This window comes from Apodemus sylvaticus, chromosome 12 (genome assembly GCF_947179515.1).
Source record: "Apodemus sylvaticus chromosome 12, mApoSyl1.1, whole genome shotgun sequence".
Classification (NCBI taxonomy): Eukaryota; Metazoa; Chordata; class Mammalia; order Rodentia; family Muridae; genus Apodemus; species Apodemus sylvaticus.
Genome location: NC_067483.1, coordinates 88,831,916 through 88,853,085, shown reverse-complemented (window position 1 = coordinate 88,853,085; position 21,170 = coordinate 88,831,916).

The window sequence follows — 21,170 nt, the reverse complement described above, 5'->3', positions numbered from 1 at the left end:
TGTCATGGAACTCACTCTGTAGACCAGGCTGGCCTCAAACTCAGAAATCAGCCTGCCACTGCCTCCCAGAGTGATGGGATTACAGACATGTGCCACCATCACCCGGCTCTGGTGTAATTCTGATAGGCCTGCCTTTATATGTTACTTGATCTTTTTCCCTTACTGCTTTTAATATTGTTTCTTTGTTTAGTGCATTTGGTGTTTTGATTATTATGTGACAGGAGGAATTTCTATTCTGGTCCAGGCTATTTGGAGTTCTGTAGGCTTCTTGTATGTTTATGGGCATCTCTTTCTTTAGGTTAGGGAAGTTACCTTCTATAATTTTGTTGAAGATATTTTCTGGCTTTTGAATTTGGGAATCTTCACTCTCTTCCATACCTATTATCCTAAGATTTGGTCTTTTCATTGTATCCTGGACTTCCTGGGTGTTTTGGGTTAGGAGCTTTTTGCTTTTTCTTTGACTGCTGTGTCAGTGTTTTCTATGGTATCTTCTGCACCTGAGATTCTCTCTTCTATTTTTTGCATTCTGTTGGTGATGTTTGTATCTATGATTCCTTATCTCTTTCCTAGGTTTTCTGGCTCCAGAGTTGTCTCACTTTGTGATTTCTTTATTGTTTCTAGTTCCATTTTTAGATCCTGGATGGTTTTGTTCATTTCCTTCACCTGTTTGTATTTTTCTGTATTTCTTTAAGGGATTTTTGTGTTTCCTCTTTAAGGGCTTCTAGCTGTTTACCTATATTCTCCCATATTCCTTTAAGGGAGTTATTTATGTCCTTCTTAAAGTCCTCTATCATCATCATGAGAAGTGATTTTAGATCTGAATCTTGCTTTTCCAGTGTGATGATGTATCTAGGACTTGCTATGGTGGAAGAATTGGGTTCTGATGATGCCAAGTAACCTTGGTTTCTGTTGCTTATGTTCTTACGCTTGCCTCCCACCATCTGGTTATCTCTAGTGCTACCTGCCCTCACTATATCTGACTGGATCCTGTCCTTCCTGTGATCCTGGTTGTGTCAGAACTCCTCAGAGTCAAGCCATTTCTGTTATCCTGTGATTCTGGGATCCTGCGATCCTGAGAGCCTGGATGTGTCCAGAGCTCCTAGGAGTCAAGCTGCCTCTGGGACCCTGAGACCCTGGTGTGACCAAGCTCCTGCTATCCCAGGATCCTGGGATTCCAGGATCCTGGGTGTGTAAGAACGCCTGGCAGTGGAGAATCCTCTGGGTGTTGTGGGACTGGCTACAGGGTTTGCACCCAAGGCCTGCTCAGGGCACCGACCCAGACAGACCATTTTCAAAAAATGCTAATGTCACATTTGGCATCCATATGTAGCTTTTACAAACACGGGTATTAAAATACTAAGTAAATATAAGATAGCTAGATTTGTGTGTCACTACTGGGGAGGTTCAGAAATGTGCTTTGGCTAAGGACAGCCTGGGCTAAAAGGCCTTAAATGCTCAGGGTCAAAACTCTGCAGCCACTCCCAGCTTGTACACAAATGAAAACATTGCAAAGCCTTTGAAACAACTACAGGACTTGGACAAGCACGCCTCAGCTCTGGGTCCTAGGCTCTGGCCCTACTTTAAGAACTAATAATCTAAGATGACTTGATGGTTCTCTCTGTGAGGTGACAGCCTCTACTACTCTGTGGAAGCGAGGCCGAGGGCAGGAAGGCTGTTTGTTGTTTTCACAGGGAGTGCTCTCTACTGTGCCTCTGTGGGAATCTACAAGAAGTGTGCAGTTACTAGGGAAAAGAGAGAATGTCTCTGAGCTCAGGTACTGCCAGGCAGGGTCCGCCGGCCAACTGTGCGGGTTTGGCGCCCCCTACTGTCCCTTGTCAGAGATGGACATCTGTACCCTGGAGGTTCACCGCAGGCGATACCTAGGTTAGAGCTGGATCTTGCAGAAAGACACCTGAACCCTGGACAGCATAGAATCCAGGAAAACAAAGAGAACCGTGTTGGAGCCTAGAAGGGCCTACAAACCGCGGGGCTATGAGTCTGTCTCCCACGCCACTACACTGCTCACAGGAAGTCTGAAAAGAAGCAGGACCTGGGAATAAAATTCCAAATCTCTTTGGGCAGTCACTCCTCAGAGTTCTGGGGTGTCCCTGAAGCAGAACTGGTTTCTGCGCTAAACCCAGGGGAGCCTGAACAGACGCACGAAAAGCATCCAGACATTCCAGAGCGTAAGGAGCGGCCAGTCAACCTTGCAGTGACCTGGGGACCCCAGGAATGGTCCAAAGGGACATAAGCTACAGACTGGGTCCTTGTTTTCCACGAACTTTCTAGAGAGAGGAAGGAGAGGGAGGGAGAAAGGAGGGAAGAGAGGGGAAAAGAGGAGGGGGAGGTAAAGGAGAGGAGGGGAGGGGGAAAGGAGGAATGGAGGAGGAGGGAGAGAAAGGAGTGGGAGGGAAGAGGAGGAAGAAAGGAGGAGGGGAAGAGGGGAGGAGGAGAGGGAGAGAGAGGGAGGAATGGCCAGTGGTATTTGCTACCATTTATTGAGCCCACCAATTTGCCTCCATCTCCAAGAGAAACAGCAATGTTATAGGTCAAACACCTGCCCCAGTGGAAGAGGAGTAAAGATGGAGAAACTGAGGAGATCAGAGAGTACAGTTAAAAGCAAAAGGCCCAGTCTCTGGCCCGACTGGCTCCAACCCCATGCCGTCGATTCCCACTGTCCGATTACACACATGGAGGTGGACATAGAGGACACAGGCCTATGACAGTGTCCACCCTGGGTGAGAGGCTGGTGGGTGGGCCAGATGGGGAGCAGGGTGGAATCCCAAGAGACTGTGCAAACGTTTAACTCCTGTCTTTCAAAACAAATAGGGTTCAGTGGGTCTAGAGCAATGGCTCAGCCATTACGGTGCTGTTCTTCCAGAGAACCAGCGTTGGCTGCTCACACACAGGCCTGCTCACTGCTCTCTCTCTCTCTCTCTCTCTCTCTCTCTCTCTCTCTCTCTCTCTCTCTCTCTCCTCTCAAATTCTAGGAAAAGAATAATTGTGAGAGTTGATATTTGTTTATTTTGGATTAAAGATACCATGCTGTTCATTATCTTATTTTCTATGTAGCTCCATATTTAAATTTTTTCCTAAGTGATATTTCCAGAGAAGCGGGGAGAAGTTGGGCATCTTCATGTGACATCGCGACACCAGCGAGCCCACTCAGTCATCACAGAGCTTCGTTTACCAGCCCAGGCCTCACTCACACAGTGGCTTTGGTCTGGGGACTTCTGAGCAGTAGGCAAACACGAATTAACTGCACCTCCTGTCACCTCCGAAAAGACAGAAGAGCACTTTACAGACCTGTAGAGAAGTGCCTGGTCCGACCTCAGGACCTCACGCTGACAGTTACAGGCTGAGGTGAGAATGCGCCTCAGATTGTCAGGCTCCAGCCCCAGCAGAGCTAAGGTAGCATCTCCCCACATGCTGGCCTCTGCCAGTGCGACAAGATTCTCACATTAAGCCCAGGTGCAGATGTCTCTCCTTCCATAGACAAATGGAGGTTTTCTTCAGGAACAGCCATGTCCTCTGGCCCTTTATTTTACTGCCCAGCCAGGCTTATGAAATGCTGGGCTTGCGGTGGCATAAAAGAGCCGTTTTTTCTGTGACCACCTCTGGATGAGATCAGGAAGAGCAGCCACCTATTTGCATGAGGACACTTGTGGGAATTTGTGGGAGAGCCCGGTCAGAGACTCCCCTAATCCACAGTCCCACAAGTCTGTGAGCGTTAGATGTACAGTCCTGGAACCCAGTCTTGAATTCTTATCTATCTACCTGTGGCATCAGGGCCAATGACTGGCAAGGACTGGCAAGTGATGATTGTCCTCCCTGACCTTGCTTCTCAGGCTCACGTGCACAGCTCTGGACAAACCTCATTTTATTATAGCCCCCACGGAAATGCGGCTCCCTTCCTGCCCCACCCTGGTTCCTCACCCGAAAGGCTGAAGGATAAAGTCTGAGATCTTTTGCATGTGGCAAAGGTTACTGGTTAGGGCAGACGCCTCCCAGCCTTAGTCTGTTTTCTGCTGCTGATAACATGATAGCACAGACTGGGGCAAGTTATAAAGAAGGGAGGTTAACTTTGGCAGATGGTTGGTCCCAGGCTAAGGGCCGCATCTGGTGATGGCTCACTTGCTGAAGGGTTAGGAGGAGGCACGGGGACAGTGTGCGGTCAGGGAACCTAGCAAGTCATGGCCAATACAGTCTATTAACTGATCCTTGCATGTGTAGGTTAATTTACTCCAGAAGATCCTGCCTTATGCTACTTCCTAATGCCTTATGAATTTACAGGGAAGGAAGTGTAGCCAAAATATGGTTCATGGGCAATTCATGGTATAGCATCTGTGGCCAGTTGAAAGGGCAGGCATGCCTGGTACTCCACTGTCAAGTTTAAGCAACCTAAAGGAAGAGCTGGGCCAAGCGGCCAAGACAGAGGGCCCCAAACTATAAAGGACCCCAGAAATGAACTGGGAATAGGCAGACCCAAAGACCCAGAGTCGGTCCCAGGCTGGCTTCCTTTGTGTTTCCGGAGACAGGGTTCCAGAGACACCTCCACCTTCTCCGGTCCCTTATGGCCTACGAGGGCTTGCATGGTCACAGAGGCTGAGGATGAAGGGAGCTACTGATGGATACACACCAGTAGGCCACGTTGAGACACTGTTATAATCCATGGTGAAAGAACACAGGAGCACCAAAACCACAACAGGACATGGTGGAACGAGTCTGGCAGGGCCACGACACACCATCCCCATATAGACATTCCCATATATGGGAATCCGAGTGGAGTCACTGGAGGGTCCTTCTGGCCACTGCTAGAGACAGAATGATTACTCAGAAGAGAGCAATGCTCATGGCCGAGAGTCACTGGGCTTTCGTTAACCATAAAGTCTGTTCTACAGTAGACAACACTCGGTCCTCTACCCAAGGCCTCATTTTGTTTCTGTCTTTTGCTCAGATGACAACTTCCACTATGAGACTGTGTTATTCCACAATAAGAACCTGATTTATATCCAGGTTTCACAAGCTTGTAATCTTAGCAGAAATGTCACCTAGAGGCCAGCCTGATCTACATAGCAGGTACCAGACTAGTAGGGCTACCTAATGAGACCTTGTCACAAAAGCAAAACAAAACAAACAAAAGGTTCTATCTTCAGACACCCCCTACCCCCAGGTCCTAGCACTGTAGTTCACATATGACAGGTCTGTAATAAATGAGGCCTCGTGGCTAGAATACAGGAGTAGGTAGAATTTGATTAGCCATACACATTGGCAGGAGAAATTGAGCCATGTTCTGGAGGATACTGGATAGTAGTCGGAGGTTATTGAAGTTTTACAGAAAAGAGAGAAATCTGATCAGAAATATGCCTAGAGAAAGTACACTGGCTGCAAGGGATGAGTGTATTTTGGCGGGAGGGGTGGTGGTATGGAGATGAAATTAATAAGCAAAACTATCATACAGGGTTCTGTTACATAGCCTGTGGCCCTTGTCTATAACCTGGAAGCTAAGTCTGTGGCCCATAACTTTAGAATGCACCTCAGAAGCAAGGTACATATGCCGTTAACTCCAGCTCACAGGGAGGTGGAGGCAGGCAGAGTTCCTTGAATTTGCAACCAGCCTGGTCTACACAGAAGGATCCCAATCCAGCCAGGTCTACACAGTGAAGCTGTATCTCCAAGGAAAAAGAAGGAAGAAAAGAAAATACTTAGGAATTCCAATTAAGACACATTCAAACATAGTATAAAAACCCCAACTGTGCTAGCTCAAATACTTTGGTCTTCACTGGAAGAGCTCGCTCTTGTAAAAGCCAAGAGCACTCACGGCTCTGCCAGGTTGTGAGTTTGAAGAGGCTCACATCTGGCTTTAATGACCATCGTCTGGAAAAACATGTCTGCAGACTCGAAGAGAAAGGAGTCTGCTTGACGGCAAAGAGGAGAGGGGTATGTTTTATCTCCAGCCTTGAAGCTTCTGTCTGATAAACTTCCTCACTGCCAAGCACACTTCAGGCCTGGATTCACCAAGGACCAGAAAATGGGAGCTGGGAGCAGAGGAGGGAGCTGCCTCTCATTTTCTGCTGGGTGTGGCCAAGGGTCCTCTCTAGATAGTCAGGAAATATACCCTGCTCTCAGAAAGAAAGGCCTGTAAAACGAGAGTTATCCTGAATCTACAGACATGCTCAACCCTGGCAGCATCCAGTTCACTGTAGAACAGCATTCCTGAGCAGGGGCTGAGTCTGTCTCACTGTCTGGTCACCCCAGTGCCACGCAGAGAGTAATAGCTCTAAATGGAAATGCTTGTAGAACCGGCCTAATGAGAAATCATAACTCGGTTTTTTTTTTTGTTGTTGTTGTTGTTTTGGGTTTTTTTTTTGTTGTTGTTGTTGTTGTTGGTTTGGGTTTATAGAAATAGAGCCTCACTGTGAAGTCCAGGCTAGCTTTGAACTCAAGATCCTCCTACCTCAGCTTCCTAGAGTGCTGGGATTACAGGTCTATAAAGTATAAGGTGTAACTATCCCTTGATAGTAATTCTATCTTTCTGAATATCGGTAGGGCCTACCACAGACTAAGATATCAATTACCCTTTTTGCCACTGTCCCTTTACAGGACCGGGATGAAGATGAATTTCTGGGATTAAGTGTTAGTATTTTGTCTAAGCTCCACCCCACAGTTACCTGGCAACAGCCAGGTATGCTCCGCCCCACAGTTACCTGGCAACAGCCAGGTGTGCCTGGCTCACTATAAAAGGGGCTGCTTGCCCCCTCCTCGATCTCTTGCTCTTGCTCTTCCCTTCCTGCTCCCTCTCTGTCCTCTTGCCCCTTCCCCCATCTCTCCCACTTCCCCTCCTCTCTTCTCCTTCTCCTTCTCTCTCTCTCTCTCTCTCTCTCTTTCTCTCTGCCCTTCTCTGCCTCTATCACCCTCTTAGCTCCCCTCCCCATGCCCTGATAAACTCTATTCTATACTATACCATTGTGTGGCTGGTCCCTCAGGGGGAAGGGATGCCTCAGCATGGGCCTGTGGAGGCACCCCCTTCCCCCATACCTGACTAAACATCCACCAAAATATACTCTTCCTCTCTTTATCTTTTTATAAATACATCATTAAGAGTTGAGGAGGAGCCGGGTGTGGTGGTGCAGGCCTGTAATCCCAGAACTTGGGAGGCAGAGGCAGGCGGATTTCTGTGTTCGAGGCCAGCCTGGTCTACAGAGTGAGTTCCAGGACAGCCAGGGCTACACAGAGAAACCCTGTCTCAAAAAAAACAAAACAAACAAACAAAAAAAAGAGTTGAGGAGGAGGGCTGGAGAGATGGCTCAGTGGTTAAGGGCACTGACTGCTCTTCTGAAGGTCCTGAGTTCAAATCCCAGCAACCACATGATGGCTCACAACCATCCGTAAAGAGATCTGATGCCCTGAAGACAGCTACAGTGTATTTACATATAATAAGTAAATAAATTAAAAAAAAAGAGTTGGGGTGGAGTCTGTGTGGATAAAGCACTTACTACATAAGCAGGAGAACCTGAGTTCAGATCTCCAGAACCCGTGTGAAAAGGCAGGCACTGGGGAGGCACAGAGAGAGTGAGCCCTGCAGCTCAGGGGTCAGCTGGGCAGTGGACAATGAGCTGAAGGCTCAGTGGGAGAGCTGTTTCCAAATGTAAGTTGAAGAGCACCTGACTGGGAAACCTGACTGGGGCCACAGGGCATGACAAAAGGACAGACAGACACACACACACACACACACACAAAAGCTGAGATTGGTTGGACTGTGCTCATTTTGAAGGAGAGCACCTAAATGTCATAACCCGGAAACTCAATGCATTTCATGAGGTACAACCAACCCGAGGAGGCAGAGGAGTCAGCTAGCTTTGGTGGGAGGTCTCTGAGGGGAGAAGTCTCAGATGGCAGTCAGTCACCAGGGAGAAGGAAGCCCCAAAGAATGTCAGTTTCCACGTACACGCCCACATCGGCTCAGACCGGAGGGAAGCTTTGCCGGTTCCCAGGATTCTGAGGCACTAGAGTCCTTGATAAGGCCTTGCCCAAGTCAACAACACACATTCTCTCAGGACTCCATCTGGTCCCCACAGGAGAGCAACAGAGGAGACAGTCAAGACCGACCTCCAGCCTAATGTGGAAATATACTAATGATACATATATTATATATCAGAGAATTTATTGTGACCATTTTAATTGTCTCATAAATATTACTCAGTGCCCATGGTAAGCCCCCTGCAATACTCACACCACCCTCATTTGCAGTTGGGAAGACTGAGGCACAGACAGAGTGCTTGATTTGCCCAAGGTCACTGTCACAGAGTGACAGAATCAAGATTTGCAGCTGATCTGCCTCGCCTCGCAGACTGGTGTTCTGGGTGACTACACCAATCCTCTATTTGGCCTGGCAGTAGCACATTTGCTTGTTCTATATTTGTTACCTGGTACTTCCCTTGTCTATGCAAAAGAGGACTTCCTGTTCAGATAATGAGCTATATGAGGATTCGATCGTGATCATCTTTCTCTCTGGTTCAATGATGGGCATAGTCTGAACCTATATAAAAGTTCAATACAGAAAAGGATCTTACCTTCGTCAAACAGCCAAGTTCATTTGCTAAGGGCAGCAGCTGCACACAGGCTGCTTGGGTCCCCGGAAGGATTAATCAGAGCTAATTAGAAACAATGCTCTCTTCATTCTGCATCTGTTCCCTGCCTGCAAATGCTCCACAGGGTCACACTGAGCGCTACACCCCACTCCCCAGGACAGCAGCACTGACAGCTCAGGGCAGACCCTCTATTTCTGTGGCCAGCGGAGCATCACAGAGAGGAGGCCCAGGGGATGACAGGGCAGAGGCTGGCTGAATGGCAGAAGTGAGAAGATAACAGGGACTGCGTTGGCTTTCTCACTGCCTGGAGTCTTGAACAAAGAGGCGACACTCTGTGTACCACCAGTACATGTGTGTCCGGCCCTCAGAGTGTGGCCCCTGTGTGAGACACTACCTCAGAGGTCATTATCTTTAACACCAGCTGCCTTTGTTATGAATGAATTCACCCCTTAAAGATTCACTAGCCCTGAGAGATTCATTCCCAAAAGATTAAAATTCTGTAATCAAGAGTCCTTAAAATAGAGAAAACCTGCCTGTGGGCCTTTACGGCCAACCTATGGGGGGAGTAAAGAGGAGTATGTTTTCCAAGAAGCAAGTGAGATTAAACCCTAAGGCCGACCATTTCAAGAAAATAATCAGGCTCCTAGTGCAATAGATCACAGGATCAAAGAGCTTATAGTTAAAGCTTTGGCCTCTTCAAAGTGCTTTGCTCCTAGAGACTTTTATTAAAATCAATTATCAGCTTATCAACTTTACTGATCAACAGTGATTTGTGTTGTGTCACTAGAAATGTGTATACACACATACACACACACACACACAAAGGGGTGCCTATAATCTGGTTTGAAAGGCAGAACAATATAAACTAAAAAAAAGAAACAAAATCTTAGAGACAGATCAACCGGAGTTAGAATCCCAGTTCTCTCAAGGTCAGTCTCCTAGAGCTCCAGTGTTCTCAGTGATCAAGTGGAGACTTACGTCTGCCCCAGGGATTTGATGTTCTTGTGCAAGTTCATTGAGATAGCAGGGAAAGGGCCCTGCACCTCCTGAGCTCCCTCCTAAGTGTTACCCCTGCACCTCATTGCTGCCACATAGTATCCTGCCCATCTGCAGAGAGCCATGATTGAGGGGATGAGGTTACATCTTACCGAGTACCCAGGACATGTGCACCGATATCTGAGCTACGTAAGAAGGTATGCCCATTACAAAGAGCTCATACTCTGCCTAGGGAGGTAAGATATTCGTGTAAAGCATCCAGCCAGCACACGGACTGTACCTAACCTCCAGGTGTGCTGTGCCAGGCACCATGCCTCCGCTGACACCTTACCCTTCACATCACCTCTTCAAAGCCAGTCTCCTCTAATTCCTTCTAGCAAAGCAGCGAAACATTGGCTGCTGGTTGCCACCTTCCAGATGATTAAACTGAGGCTCGACAAGGCTGTTAACACCACAAGCCTCTAGGTGGGCTTGGGTTTGTTATTTAGTTTTGTTGTTTGTTTTGCTTTGAGATGGGGTCTCCCCAGGTAGCTCAGGGTGGCCTGAAAGTCAATATGGAACACAACCTTGTCCAGTATTCATGAGTCTCCTGGGTTGGGGTTTCCCTAGCCCTGCGGATTACAGGCCTGTGCCATCTAGCTTCCAAGTAGACTTTGAACTCAAACAGTGTGATTCAGCATAGAGGGCTAGTTACTGCTCTATCATAGGAGAACTCAGAGGAAGACTTACATGGAATAGGCTGGTGACACCCCACTTCTAGGAAGGATTGAGTGTGATCTCTAGGAAAGTCAGGATGGACCTGGGGGTGCATTATCTGTTCTGAGAGAAGCTGAGGATTCCAGGATTAAATTCCAGGATTAAAGCCTACCAGAGCAGAGAGTTCAAGAAAAGGATGTGAACTGAAGGGGGAGGGGTGGGTAACAGAGCGAAGATCACAGGAGCACCTCCTACCCAGAGGTCCTGTGCGGAGGAAGGGAACTTCCAGGGTGCCCAGGGAAAGGGTGGGGATGGATTTCCCTTAGAAAATGGGGCAGGAACCCAGAATTTCACCCAGTCAGCATTCGAGTAACCGCCTACATTTCTAAAGAACACACCACAGTTTACAAATTACTTGCACAAAAATGTCCTGTTTCACTATGGCAACAGGCAACCTTTGTTGGGTAACTTAGAAATCCTGAGCTGTGTTCACCAGAGACCCAATGAGGGTGGTTCTGTTACTGTCCCTCCCAGACTGGAAAACAGAGGCCAAGGTCAGTTGTCATGTGGCAACTGTGGAGTTGGAGCCCAGATCTAATTCGGGAAGGACTCGCTTAACCGCAGTCCCCAAACAAACGAAGAAGCAAGCAAGTTACTGTTAGCACTTTGCAGGTAGAGAGGCTCGGACTGAGTGTGAATCCTGGCAGTTTCACTCTGCGCGTGGTTAAACCAGGTTTCTGGATGCTGTGTGTCCCCACTCCCAGACGGGAGAAGCACCGAGAACCTGCAGGAGGTGACAGGCTTGACACACCCGAAGCCCGGGGCTGTCTATCTAAACTCTGCAGCTGCGGTACACACCCGGACAGCCTTGGGGAGAAATATTCCAGATTACCAAACACAGCACTCGCAATCACCAGGCTGTGTGGAGACAAGATTAGGGAAGACCCGCCCCGTGTAGGGCCCCGGGGCCCGAAACCCTTCAGATGGTACTGGCTATGGTGATACTTCCTCACCCAGAACCTGGAATGGAGGGAGGCAGGTTCTGCGCTCCTAGAGCCCAAACCCGAGGAAGGAAATGGAAGGGTGGGATGGCGTCAGACGGAAGGGAAAGCAGAGGGAGGAAGACAAAAGCCAGCTAGGGGGAAGGGGAGCTCAATGGTCTACGCCCTGGCTGTGCAGCAGATGTGTGAGGCCCCAAGCCCTAGGGGCCTGCACACAGGACTCTGCCTGGCAAGTGCAGACTGATTGCACCAATCAAATACCGTGCAAGGTTAGTACACCGTGTCCTAGGTAGAGTGGAAGATTTTAATACAGAAGAAAGGCCGCCCTCCTTCCTGCCCTCCTCCCACAGAGGGGGGTGACTAGGCCCTGGCAGGTCGCCTGTCTCCGCCCCGCGCCCTCCCCAGAGCCTCCTGCCCGCTGAGGTCGCCGCCCAACAATGCCTGGGCACTCCTCCCTGGCTTGCCGCAGGTCTCGGCCCATCACCCGAGCCTGGTCCCACCCGCCAAACCACATACTTTCACCATCCTCTCACCCTTTCCTCCACCCTTCCCGTCTTCCTGGCCCTGTCCTCGCCACTCAGATGGTTTTTAAGGCTGCCGCTTCCTTTCAATGGCTAGAGAAAGGATGGAAGGCTTGTGTTTGCCAGTGTTTAAATTACTTCAGAAAGCACCCAGTGCCAAAGACAATAAAAGGGAACAGTTTCTTCGGCAGGGGAGGGGGGAAGGGGTGGCCCGATAACCTCCACCCACCTGCCGCCCGCCCGCCAGCTGTCTTCTGGGTGGACTGCACGGGGTCTCACCCCTGTCCCCTCCCCCACCTCCTCTTTTGGCAGTCTGGCAGCCTGGGCCAGCTGGAAAGCTTGTCTATACCCTCTCTGAGCTAGAGGGCTTCTGAAGTTAGCCCGAGGCTCACAACTCTCATGCGCCTACCGGGAGAGCAGGACATTTTTCTAAGAGGGTGGCGCTATTTCCTCTTATCCGTGTCCATCAGAGATCCCCCCCCCCCCCACCTCGTTCGCACAGGCGAACTGCAGCTGCTATCTCATGCCACCCGTAGATCCCAGCAGAGTTTGAGCAAGACCCTAATTTCCATTTCTTCCAGCAAATAAAATTGCTTGACTCCCAACTTCTGAGGGTCTGGAGAAGACCAGAGCCTGTGTCTCTCGGCTCGTTCTCAGCAGTTAGCTTGGAATCTGCCCCCAGCAGGTCATCCCTGGGGGGAAGTCCCTTCCTCACAGCCATGCTGGCAGGCTCTGTGTACCTCAGCTCACCCTGCCTGTCCCCAGGAAGACTCACGCGTGCCCATGCTCCTACCCTACCTCTTGCCAATCCTGTGTCTAGAGAACCTTCTGTAGCAAGACTGTCATCCAAGAAAGCATCAAGTGGAGAAAGACTTCTACATTAAAACATCACTTGTTAGAGTAGAGATGTGTTCAAACTGCTAAGCGACTGTCTGCTAATGATGTGACCTTGGGCAAGTCACTTAATCATGCTAAGCTCCATGTTCCTTGCCTGTGGATTTATCATCTATGCCAGAGTGCTGTCTGCTGCCCATATGAAAGGAGAGGGAATCCAGCCTCCTCTGCCCCTCTCTATTACAAACAGAGCCCAGGGCACCGCACTGCTGCTGTGTGGCCCTGGCAGCTGGCCCGAGACACACGGCACTCTGTTGCCTGAAACAGCTTGGACTCTTAAGCTGGCACTCCAGTGAAGGTGGGGGTCTTGATTTCACTGCAGAAAGAAATTTTAGGGAAGGCCAGTATGACACATGGTTGGGCTTTAAGAAAGCATGCTATCTTGAAGCAAAGGGGGCTCAGGTCAGAGAGAGAAGGCACACCAGTCTACAGGTGTGTGGGCCTCTCAAAGAGGAGTCTCCCTACAGTGTCTTAGTGGTACCCATAGACACAATTTTGTGTCTCTCAAATTACATCTCACAGCATCACTAAGAAGACACCCCACCCCACCCCTGGACAGGATTGCTAGATGAGAAAGAAGATAAAACCATGAGCCACAGGGGTTGTGCAAGGGGTTAAGGCCTGACCTTTACTATATAATTGGTGTTTCTGGTGAGATTCCTCAAAAACTGCAGGTTTACAGTGGGAGAAAGGCCAAACCCACTTCCGTCTGAAGTTTGGTCATCACTGCTTCAGGGTCTCTATGTAAGATGGATATTGTCATTGGGCACAGTGACGCATGCCTATAATCCTAGCACTTGGGAGGCAGAGGCAGGTGGATTTCTGAGTTCGAGGCCAGCCTGGTCTACAGAGTGAGTTCCAGGACAGCCAGGGCTACACAGAGAAACCCTGTCTCAAACAAACAAAAACAAACAGACAAAAAGGATGAATGTTTTCTCTCTGGAGTTCACCTTGCCAGCAGTTTTGTTAAATGCACTGGAACTCCTAATTCTTAGCCGGTGAGAAACTTCTTTCCTTTCCTTTTTTTCTTTCTTTCTTTTTCCTTTTCTGCGATACAGTTTTTCTATGTAGCCCTGGCAGTTCTGGAAGTCACTTTGGAGACCAGGCTGGCCTCAAACTCAGAAATCCGCCTGCCTCTGCCTCCCAAGTGCTGGGGTCAAAGATGTACCACTATGCCCAGCCCCAAAGCAGAGTTCTTAAACAAAGTGCTTTTCACATCGAAGCTGTTGATAATGGCTGCCTACAATCATTTAGACAACATTCCAGAGCCCCTACAATGACCAAGTATGAATCCCCTGCCTCAAGAGTCTTTCTATTCAAAGAACAGTCGAGTATGCTAACAACTAGGCATAAAGGACGGAAGCAGCCGGATGTCTGTGGCTCAGTGGGAACATGGAGGCTCTGAGTTCATCCCTAGCACTGTCAGAAAGAAAACTAGAAGGAACAAGCACCCTTATGGAGAGAAAGAATCAGGGAGGCTTCTGGGAGGGAGGACATGAAAGCTGATTCTTCTGGGAATAGAGGACCCAGAGCAGCAGGGCAGCCCCTGAACAGAGCTACAAACCCGAGTGACGAGTAACGAGGGAGGAAAGGCAAAGTGAGGTCCGGCAGGTTTGACCCAACAGCAGAATTAGCATATGAGAAACAGTTGAGCCCCGATCCCATCCCGCTAGACTCTGCACAGGGACAGAGGCATCCAGAGTGCTTACAGGGACCCATACTTCAGTATAGTCTTCTTTTTTTTTTAAGATTTACTTATTTATTTTATGTAAGCACTCTGTAGCTGTCTTCAGACACACCAGAAGAGGGCATCAGATCCCATTACATAAAGATGTGAGCCACCATGTGGTTGCTGGGAATTGAACTCAGGACCTTCAGAAGAGCAGTCATTATTCTTAACCTCTGAGCCATCTCTCCAGCCCCAGTATATTTTTAAAATGCACCTGCATGGAGACTGTATGTAGAACTACATGTAACAGATATAGCATGCACTGAAAAGCTATGAAAATGACCCCAAAAGCCCATGAAATGTGGCATAAAATCAGCCATCTCTTGTACACATTGTGCCATTGTGTGTCTGCCATTCTTTGTACACATTTTGTCATTGTGTGTATCCCCTTCATCTGGAGGAACTCGGGAAAGAAACCTTGGGACAAGCAAGCGGCCAGTTAGTGCGCCACATTCCACAGGGAGCAGTGTACATGGGTAGACGTGGCATGTGTGTAATCAGACTGAAGACCCTCTAGGAATGCTGGGGCAGAGCCATTCTTCAGAGACTGAACAGCCCAAGAGCTTCTGGGGACCAGAATCAGATCAAAGGGGACCTGATTCTTGGGAAAACTGCTAAGCTGCTAGATCAAGCCTTACCTGAAGCCTGATTTGAGAGTAAGTTTTTCCCCTCAAGAACGAATAGACCCCTCTACATTCTGTAAGTCAGTCTGAGCTTCTACTTTTCTGTCTATGTTCAAGAAACAACCCATTATCAGCCTAACAGCAAGAGACATGAGGCATAGCAGTCAGTGGTGAGACTGGCGACTAGAGGGTTAAATCAACAAAGATTTTCTTTGCTCTAAGCCAAAATATTGAACTTTGTGCAGTAACAGGAAGACCTGCTCAAAAACTTAAAAAAAAAAAAAAAAAAGCCGGGCGGTGGTGGCACAGGCCTGTAATCCCAGCTCTCTGGGAGGCAGAGGCAGGCAGATTTCTGAGTTCGAGGCCAGCCTGGTCTACAGAGTGAGTTCCAGGACAGCCAGGGCTACACAGAGAAACCCTATCTTGAGAAAAACCAAATCCAAAAAACCAAAAATAAATAAATAAATAAATAAACAAACAAATAAATAAATAAAGTAGCCTGACTGAATTTGTGTTAGGAAGTTAGCTCTGATGGCCAGGGCATGACAGATGGGAGGGGGACTTGAAGCAAAGAACTGGGTTTTTGTTTTGGTTTGTTGTAGTTGTTTTGTTTTGTTTTGTTTTGTTTTGTTTTGTTTTGTTTTGTTTTGTTTTGTTTGTGACAAGGTCTCAATACATAGTCCTAACTGGCCTGGAACTTGCTGTGTACAGCTGGCCTCCAACTCACAGACATCCACCTGCCTCAGCCTCTTTGAATGCTTTGGGTAAAGGCATGCATCACCATTCCTGGCCAAAAACTTGTTTTGATTAAGTAATAAGCCTCCGTATTTTATCAAACAACTCCAGATGTGGACGGCTGGGAGTGGATGGGCAGGCAGCTCCTTTAGCAATCCCTATCGGTGCCAAGGGCCTTTCTCTCTTCTCCCTTGAGGGCTTGTAGTACACAGCAGAGGCCAAAGCCCACACGGCTGCTCCTCAGAGAGCGGGTGCTTGGAAACTGTTCTTTTGCTAAAAAGCCTAGACATAGGCTCACAAAGCATCTGAAAGCATGAAGGGGGGCTGGAATCCCTGCCTTCCCTGGTACCTACTTGTCCTGCTGGTCTCGAGTGTCCACCTATCCTCTGCCCTCGAGGCTGAGGGCACTGAGATATATCACTGTCTGAAGCCTACAGTCAGCATGGACACTAGGAACAGCAAAACCTAGAAAGACAGATCATTCCCCAACAAGGACAATTGTCCATGATGTGGGGCTGCACTGGGACAGAGAGAGGTAAACTGGACAGATCCCCACAAGGGAGGACTCCTTCAGACTACCTTTCAGGACCGGACAGAGTCACCAACTGACTAGCCCAAGGACTTAACCAACCAGCCCACACCCTGACTAGGACTTAACCAACCAGCCCACACCCTGACTAGGACTTAACCAACCAGCCCACACCCTAGGACTTAACCAACCAGCCCACACCCTGACCAGGACTGCGCCATCGTACAGACCACTTGCCCCTGTGGTAACTCGTCCTCTGTTTACCCCCAGTCACTGGGCCCCTTATCTCTTCCTCTCCCTTATCTCTTCCTCTCCCGAGCATGACCCCACTAAGCAAACCCGGCTCTCTTTCTCACTGTTTTTCTCTGGTGTTCTGGGGACAGCGGAAGTTGGAGCAGTGTCTTCTGGGTTGTCAGGGCTCAGGTTTGCCCTAAAAACTTCAGTAGAACTCAAGATGTGATCCAGTTGTTTAGACATTTCGAGAAATGGGGAACCCATCATTTTACATTTTAAAGCAATTCCTTGCAGCTTTTAAAAAATATGCATGGTGACTTTTCCTGCCTCCCTTGAAGTGATCAGATAAAAGGACTTCAAATTGCTTTGTTTTAACTCTTGACTCGGGGCCTGTCTTCCCTGCAGTAGTGGTGCCAACTGCTCCAGCCTCCCCTTGGGCCAACTCTGGCAGGGCTGTGCGGCTCATCACCGGCTCATCACCCTCTCTGTGCCCTGTTCTGTAGCAGCCCCTGAGCCCCTCTCACTCCCTTATCCTAGGACAGCCCTCCAATGGCACTCCAGACTGCCCCGTTTGCATGATTCCACTTGCTTTCCTCCAGCTGTAAACTCCTAGAGGATTATTTTTTGGCTTGATTAAGAAACAAGAGCCCTGGCTCACAACCACTCTCTCCCAGTCCTGTCTCTCCACATGGCCGAATATGGGTAAATCAGTCTTTCTGATGTCGGTTTCCCCTTTGGCTTCTAGAAATAGAAGCTTAAAACACACCCAGGGGTTTCCAACCCAGAGAGGTCCACAGAAGCTTCTGGTTTCACTGGCTACCGGCTTCCTGTCTGAGTCACAGAGAACCAGGCCCAGCAGTGACTCATCAGTGTCATGACACCTTTGCCATTGGTACCGCCATGGCTACTGCTGAGCTACTCTAGTCTCCAGGCTGGTTGGAGCCTCCCAAACAGGTGCCAGGGACCACAGGTCTCAATGAGTTGACCTTGAGCACAGGAGGCCAAACCAGAATCCATGAGTTTTAGAGGAACCTCCTCTGTGTCCACCTGCCTCTGGCCAGAAGACCTTCCCCCACGCAGCCTCGAGTCTTTGCACGAGACACTGATACAGGCAAGGACCACACATGCCCTGGAACATGGATGTGATGAACCCATTTGGGAAAATGCTCATCCATCACTTGGGAGACAGGAGAGGGAGGGATGCTAAGGCACAGTCCAAAGACACCCAGGCCGAAGAGAAACAGCTACCCTCTTACCCAAGCATGGCAGCAGGGTCAGCGGAAAATTCCTTTCCACCTTGCTATGAGGTTATCTTAGAGATGTCTTCTAATTCCAAGATCCCTGTGGTAGCCCTGGCAAACAGTAATGTTTGTATGTATGTGGTTTGTGTGAGTGGTGTGTGTTTTGACACAGACATAGCCTTTTAAGGACTCCAAGACCAAATGGTAAAGCTATTATCCATAGAGACCAGGCTCAAGAGAAATGTCGAAGCTTTTCTTGGCAGTCTGTATTAGTTAGAGTTCTCTAGAGGAACAGACTGATAGAAGGAGAGTCTACTAGAGCAGATCACAGGCTGTGGTCCAGCTAGTCCAACAATGGCTGCCTACCAACAGAAAGTCCAAGAAGCCAGTAATTGTTCCCTCCACGAATGTCTCAGCTGGTCTACGGTATATGCTAGAATCCCAAACAAGTAGGTTCTAAGGCAAAGGAAGGAATGGGCGTGCTAATGAGAGAGAGGGGGGGGGAGGGAGAGAGAGAGAGAGAGAGAGAGCAAGCAAAGAGCAAGCTACCTCAAACGATCTGGGTTAGCCAGGCAGTGGTGCTGCATGCCTTTTGTCCCAGCATTTGGGAAGCAGAGGCAGGTGAATTTCTGTGAGTTCAAGGCCAGCCTGTTCTACAGAGCTAGTTCCAGGACAGCCAGGGCTACACAGAGAAATCCTAACTCTTAAAAACAAAAACAAACAAACAAAAACAACAACCTAGATTAAAGGTAAGTCTTCCCTCTTTAAATAATTTAATTAACATAAGCCTCCCACAGGTGTATCCAGCTGCTTGGGTTTTAGTTACCCAACCCAATGAAGCCAAGTTGACAACGGAGAGAACAGCACCACTGAGTCTGCGTATTTATGAAGGATTGGTCACTATATGCTGACTGGCACCTGCAGCTTCCTCCTCTGAGGGAATAGCTATCCCCCATGCTGTCCCTCCCAGGTTGTGGAAGTAGCTGGAGTGTTGAAGAACCACCCCTGACTCTAGCTTCACTGTAAAAGCGGGTGTCCTTTCTCCATGCCTTCAGCACCCCTAGGCGGGGCTCCAGGACCCAGGCCCTGCAGGACACGGTGACACGCTGTCTTTCTCAAACATCCTAGTAAGTACAGCTTCTGATGCTGCACACAGGACCCACAGGGAGTTCTAACTCAAGTTTTTGGAGCTAAGAAATTATATTCTATCATAACAATAGCATAAGTAATTGCTAGACTTTAATGTTTTAAATATTATTCTCATGACTTGAAATTCACCACTGTTAAAATCTTTGGTGTATTCATATACATTCCTTAGAGAGAAATTCTGTACCCATGAGAAGTCTTTCAATTCCTCCCTCTCCTGACACGCACGAATCTACTCTCTGTCTCTGAGGACTGTTTTAAGAGCCAGCCATGCTGTATCATGTTACGGTGCTTCGTTCCTCTTTATGGCTGCATAGTATTCCAGTCTGGGGCTACCCTACATTTTATCTGCCATCTACCAATGCCCACTTGAGTTGCTTTCGCCTTCAGTTTTTGTGAGCGCTGCTACGAACAGGTTTGTATTTTTGTGTGGGTGTCTATTTTCAATTTTCTTGGAATCTCTATGGTTTTTATATGCTTGGAACATGGGCAAATCTATATAATGAAAGTGTTATGTGCTGTGATACCGTACTCATTACAGTGTGATTAGATCAGGCCAGTTCTAGGTAAGACTCGCCAGTCTGTCCCTCACCACTGAATCCTCTCCCGCGTGTCTTGCAGCCCAGCGGACTGAGTCATCTACATCCACAGATACCCTGAGTGCTCTTTGAGGGAAGGATGGTCACAGTTATGATGTACCCCCAAATCCCTACACTGGCAGCGAGATCCCCAATGTGAAGGTGTTACGATGTGGCTGGACCATTAAAGGACATGATCCTTGTGGAAGATTGTTACATGACCTCCCTGGTGAATCTATTTCTAGTCACCCTGGATACGGCAATGACTGACCAAAGAAAGTATCTCTCCAAGTCTAGTTCAGTGAACCAATGAGTTTATAAGGATTACTCAAAACACACAGATGACTTACAGGCAGGTACCCCACCAAAGAACCTCCCACCCTCTGCAGCAACAGTTGGCTATTCCAAGACCCTCAGCGAGGGAGAGGTCCTGTGCACCTTGTAAACCCCATTCACCATGAGCCCTTCTCGGCTTGCATTCAGGAATGATAGGCCCTGTCTTATAGGGGTCTTGTGTGAGTGGTGAGAGATGTAGCAATGGCCACCAGATGACAAGAACCACATCGAACCCAGGAGAGACTGCCACACAAGAGGTGGCTGTGTTATGGAAGATGCCGCCCTCGGAAGAGATTAATACAGATTTTCCAGGAAAGCCTTTGTTTAAGGTGGTGAAGCCAAATCAACAACAAGAAACAGAACAAAATCAGCATACCTAGCCAAGGCTTCCCTCACACTGTGCTCATATTTCTTCCAGGGTGCTGTCCAACACAGTGTGATGGAGCCGAAAGGTCTCCTCCCTAGAGCCAAGCAGACGGAGCCGCTAAATTTGAGATTTGAGCAAACCCCTTATCTTCATAAAATGCCCATTTTCAAGTCTTCTGTCACAGTAACACATGAGTTAAGGGGCCCATCTATGTTTATGCTGAGCCCTTTTCTACATGTCACATACGTGTGCATGCCTCTCTTCTGTGTTCTCATATGACTGTGCGGCTGTAGCCTACAGGGCAATAGTTTTCCATGAGCAAGTGAATTATTTTCTCTGTCCAGAAAAGAAGCAAGTCAGGTTTGCATTAAGCATAGAAACATATTCCATTGTTCTTGTAGTTAAAAAAAAAAAAAAAGAAATCCAAGTAGATAAAAGTTCAAGGTTAATCCTGGTACCCTTTTCTCTGCCACAGAAAGGATGCTGCTTGGACTGAGAGGGAATTGGGGCTCAGGATTAGGCCTCTAGGGATTGTGTGAGATAGTCCCAAGTCCTTACCTGAGGCAAACTTGGTGAGTCTGATACAAGCTTGGAAAAGGAAGAGACACCTGAGCCATTAGCACCACCTAGCATGCCTAACAGGTCTCCAAGACAGGAATGTGCATGTGGATGTAACTGTGAGTGTGCCTGAGTGTGTATCTGAACTCTGGGTGCAGAGAAGAAGCACTTGTGAGGCTTACATGGGTCCCCAACACCAGGAAAGCAGAGATAGGCAGAAGCTACAGAAGAAAGTCAGCTGCTTCCTAGACATTGGTTTTGTTTCAGATCTTAAATGTCCCCCAAAGACCCATGTATCCAATGCTTGGTTCTTAGTTGGCGACCCTATTGGGTGGTAGTGAAACTTTTAGGAGGCAGGGCCTCGTAGGAAGAAGTTGTGTCTCGGGGGTGTAGGG